The 5,286-nt window shown below is 46.4% G+C and overlaps 1 pseudogene; it reads right to left on the bottom strand.

Moving 5' to 3' along the window:
• Nucleotides 1-387: 387 nt before the first annotated feature.
• LOC122936395 lies at nt 388-506 on the bottom strand (annotated as a pseudogene).
• Nucleotides 507-5,286: the final 4,780 nt, after the last annotated feature.

Genomic DNA, 5,286 nt, shown 5'->3' with positions numbered 1-5,286 from the left:
ATCACGTGAGTAAGATCCGATCATGTGAGAGCCGTTACCTAGTTACAGGGACACTTGAATGGTGAGAGAGCCGTCTGACTTGCATTTCTATAACCGCACATCGCATAGTCAGATAGAAACTTATCAGAGTCGTTTTTATAAACCAGAGGGCGCTCTCACTGGAAATCTACTGTGATTCAACAGAAAAAGAACATTTAGAACATTCACAAAAATAGAGGAGGGGAGGAAAAAGAAAAGCATATATTGTGAAGATCACATACATATAATGTTGCCCTACAGATACAATAACTAGATTCCTGAAAAATAAACAATGTTATTAAACATAAATAGGAAGTGGCATGATACGACCTTAAAAAGATTTAAAAAATTGATATATATATATATAAAGGTCTACAGCACCCGCTCTTCCCAGGTGGTCTCCCATCCAAGTACTGGCCGAGCCCAACCCTGCTTTGCTTCTGAGATCGGACGAGATCAGGCGTACCCAGGGTGGCATGGCCAATAAATAAAGGAAGGGAAATATAAAAGAGGCGGCAAAGGAGAAGACGGCCTTTGTCACCCCGGAGGGGCTTTTTCAGTATAGGGTGTTGCCTTTTGGGTTGCATGGCGCTCCGGCTACGTTCCAGCGTCTGATGGATGTTGTCCTCAAGCTCCATCACCAGTATACCTCCGCGTATCTGGATGATATAGTCGTGTTTAGCCCGGACTGGGAGGGTAATTTGTCAAAACTTCAGGCAGTGATAGATTCTCTAAGGAAGGCGGGGTTGACTGCCAACCCCAGAAAAATGCTCGGTGGGACTAGAGGAAGCTCGCTATTTGGGGTATGTGATTGGACGCGGAGTCATTAGGCCCCAAGTGAATAAAGTTGAAGCAATCCGGAATTGGCCCAGGCCTCGTACGTCCAAGCAAGTACGATCATTTTTGGGCCTGATTGGGTACTACATGAGGTTCATTCCCCATTTTGCCACCTTGGCAGCCCCGTTAACCGGCCTCTTGAAGGGTAGAAAGTTGGTGATGGTTCGCTGGGGGGAGCAGGAGGAGGAGGTATTCTCCCGTTTGAAGTCGGCCCTATGTGAGTCCCCGGTTCTGGTGACGCCCGACTTCAAGCGGGAGTTTGTAGTTCAAACAGATTCCTCGGGAGTAGGACTAGGGGCTGTGCTTTCCCAGGAGCTCAACGGGGAAGAGCACCCCGTGGTTTTTCTAAGCCGCTAGCTTACCCCAGCAGAAACCCGGTATAACATTGTGGAGAGAGAGTGCCTCGCCATCAAGTGGGCACTCGAGTCTCTCAGATATTACCTTCTGGGGAGAAGGTTCCGTCTGGTGACCGACTACTCCCCTCTCCAGGGGATGAGTCGGGCTAAGGAGGGGAGCGCTCGGGTTACCAGGTGGTTCTTGTCCCTCCAGAACTTTAAGTTCACTGTTGAGCACAAGGCCGGCCGCTTACAGGGGAACGAAGATGCCCTGTCCCGGGTACACTGCTGTGCATGTGTTCACCCCCTCAGGCTTGAACAGTATGTTCAAGCCCTCAGGGGTGAACAAAGGGGGGGATATGTAGGAGAGTCCCCGGAATAATAATGGACGGACGACACGTGCCACCAGAGGTCCTGGCCTCGGTGGAGTAAGAACCGGATCATTGCAGTTACAGCGGCGAATGCTGCTTGCGCAGCGTGTCCGGGCCGGTTCTTACTGGGAACAGGTAAAGAGCTGGGGGGTGCCTGTTCCCCAGGGCCAGCCCAGGTTTATGGTGGAGCTGGGCCTTTAAAGAACCCAGCCTGCTGATGATGGGGGTGGGGTGTGTCTTGCTGTGCTGGAGATTTCCACAGACAGAGTCAGTGCTGGTGAAGGAGAGTCTGGGCGCAGCACACATTGAAGGATAGCCCTGGGACCTGTGGTGCTACGATCCAAAGGGGCTCTGGCCTGAGGGAGACAAAGGCAGGTAGCCATGCATGTGGATATGCACCTGTGTGGTCTGCACATTGCCTGCTATGCCTTTGGTGTAAATAAAGTCACGGTGTACCACAAAGACTGTCTGTGATTGCCTCAATACTGCCGCCGCTACCGTAGCCTACCACGAGCACATCCCCACATTTTGAAATGGCCAAGTCAAAGTCCTGAACTTAATCCAATAGAAATGTTGTGGAAGGACGTGGTGCAAGCATGGGAGGAAACCCACCAACATAATAGAGTTGAAGCTGTTTTGTACAGAGGAATGGGCTAAAAGTCCTCCAAACTGACATGCAAGGCTAATCAACAATTTTAAATAATATGGGAGGTTCCTATTATATGCAATCTCTTTCATTTAATTTTGCCACAGCAGTAAGGGTTAACAACCATAGAGAACGAAAAAATAAATAATTTGAACAGACAGTCCTATATGCAAATGACGACATAGCCAATCAGGTGAGATCCGAGTCTATAAATGTCTGGGTAATCACTTCCAATTCCTCTTTCTTACTGCTGGCCACAGATGAAAAAAATTAAGAATTTATATACTGTATAATATATTGTTTGTTGGCATATATATGTATATATTTTGGTTAGTTTTCAACTGTTCACCGCACACTTACTGCGTGTATTCATAACTTTTCAAAACATGCATTACTTAATTCTTTCAATCTGTCTATTCCTTCTGTTATCTTATCTTACCTCTTTACTGTGTGCTCCCCTGTAGCTATTTTTAGCACCGGTTACCAGGGTCCCAGGTATGTCGGCAGATTGTGACGTAGTTGGTACTCAGTTACTGTCACACCCCCTCCCCCCCCTCTTTACCTTGGAAGTACTGTGTTTCCTCTCACCTCACTCGCTCTGCTGCTCCATCCTGTGACAGTCAGTCTCTCTCTGCTCCGTGACGATAGCTGTTTGTATTCTCTCAGAATTATATCTTATCCAGTTTTGCCCCGAATGGTTGCTTCTGCTTACCACAATATATTCTATATACTTACCAGACAGGTTAACATTACGGCCAGTTTAAATTTTGTGCAGTTCCCAGCTGCTATTCATTACATCATTCCCTCAGTTTTTTTTTTCTCACTGCTCTTTTGTTCAGTATACCCTCTTCATTATGTCTAATGAGAAACATGTTGCACCTATGGAGGTTCCTGAAGCCTCAGGTTTATTATCAGAAGAGCATAGTAAGTCTCTGGTTAATCTATCAGTACAAAAGTCTGTTCAGTCAGCTTTTCACTCAGTTATGACTGGTATGCTAGACTCAATTGCTAAGACTGTATCCCTGGCTATATCCCAGGCAAAACCAATCCTGTCACCTGCAGTCATTCCCCTAGCTTGTCCGATCATTTATGGTCGGCGGAGGACTCGACCTCAAACATGGTCCAGGACTTTAAGAAGTCCGGAAAAATGTTGCAAAAGAGGTGTATTCCTCAGACCGATCCCTCACCCTCCAAAAATAAAAATACATTTCAGTCAGCTGGAGGGATCAGGTGGCTGTTGATGGCTCGCTATTGTTTCTCACATACACTCCAGACCCTCTACCCGTGAGGAAGAACATAGTAAACAGGTCATTTCACAGGAATGGAAAAAACTGATTCATATGGAATCTCTTCCAGTAACTCTTCTTCTGATGAAGATGATGCATTTCCCTCTAAAGTAGATTCCGATTACCAAGAATTTTCTGAGAATTACGGTGACAATGAGCCTAATACTGTAAATGAATCAGGTTGAATCCTGTTAGATTCTACCGGGCAACCATATTTTGACCCAGGCTCAATAAAACATCACCGGTCTGGGGAGTGGCTCCCATGCCCTGAAATCTCAAATTTTATAAGCTCCTGGATTAAGAAACCACTTGACAAGGCGACCAATAAAAAACTGAAGGCCGAATATCCCAGGTCTACCGTTCCCAACCATCTCACTGATACACCCGAGATCGACCCCACACAAAATCCCCAAAAGGGGATTGATCGCAGTTTTCGGTTTTGTCAAGATAAGCACCTTGACATGCTAGGCCCCATGACAAAAATTAGCTATCTGAACAGGTCGCGGTTTCAGGTCAGCTGGTAGACACCTCGATTCTACACGGTTGGGCCCAGAGATCTATGTGCCTCCTGGGCAATGCAAATGCTGCCTTTTGTGCCAAAAGGAGGAGGTCCTTTCTTTTTAGACTGGACCCTCGACTGATCCAACTGGCCAACACCGAGCCTTCGGTGTCCCCTAACGATCTCCTGTTTTGGGACTCGTTCATAAAAGAGATCAACCAATATGTAGGACTTTTTTCCCCTTTAGAGAGAGCTCAGACATCTCAGAAAAAGGCTTTTCACTCCAGAGTTTTTGGCAGGGCTGGGAAACGGAGGGGCCAGTTTCCCAGCTGCCAATACCATGAGGGGTCCCAATTTAGAGGCCCCTCCGTACAGAAGCCATCCCACATACCTCCACTGCTTTCCAGCCATCCTCGTTCTTCCCCACCAGAGGACGACCATGGAGGGCAAGGGAATATAGAGGCTACTCGCGCTCCAGGCCATCTATAGATAAGCCCAACTCTTCAACATTCTTCCCAGCTACCAGTGGCAGGAAGGATAATGCTTTTTTTCCCATGCTTGGAGCCTCATAACTTCATCCGCTTGGATACTAAATACCATCCTGGGATATCAGATAGAGTTCATCTCTACCCCAATTCAGTCGAAATTTCCTCAACCTATGGTATTCTGCAAAAAAGATCACAATCTTATATCTCAAGAGGTCATGGAACTCTGTTCCAAGGGTGCTATAATACCAATCGCTCCCACAGATATGTTTTTTCTCAGCAATCTATTCATTGTGAGCAGGAAAGACGGTGGCCACAGGCCAGTCATAAATCTGAAAACACTGAACAAATATGTCACCTACCAACATTTCAAAATGGAGGGCATGCACTTATTAAGAGACCTCCTTTTACAGGGCGATTGGCTTGTGAAGATAGACTTAAAAGACGCATATCTCACAGTCCCTAAGCACCTGTTGTTACAACCTTATCTTCAGCTTTCATGGGAAGACCAACTATGGGAACTTACCAGTCTCCCATTCGGACTCTCCCCAGCCCCATGGTGTTTCACTAAACTGTTGAAACCTGTTGTAGCCGCATTACGGAGCCGAGGTGTACGACTTATTATATACCTAGACGATATTCTAATCATGGCCCAGTCTCTGCCTTCCATTCATCTACTCATGCAATGGACATTATCCCTTCTATCAGATCTTGGTTTTCTGATAGAATATCAGAATATCTGGGTTTTCTAATCAATTCCGAATCTGCTATCCTAAGTCTCCCTACTAGGAAATTGAAAATGATTCGGA

This window comes from Bufo gargarizans, chromosome 4, assembly GCF_014858855.1.
Source record: "Bufo gargarizans isolate SCDJY-AF-19 chromosome 4, ASM1485885v1, whole genome shotgun sequence".
NCBI classification, from domain to species: domain Eukaryota; kingdom Metazoa; phylum Chordata; class Amphibia; order Anura; family Bufonidae; genus Bufo; species Bufo gargarizans.
This window is presented reverse-complemented; position numbering and strand designations above follow the sequence as displayed.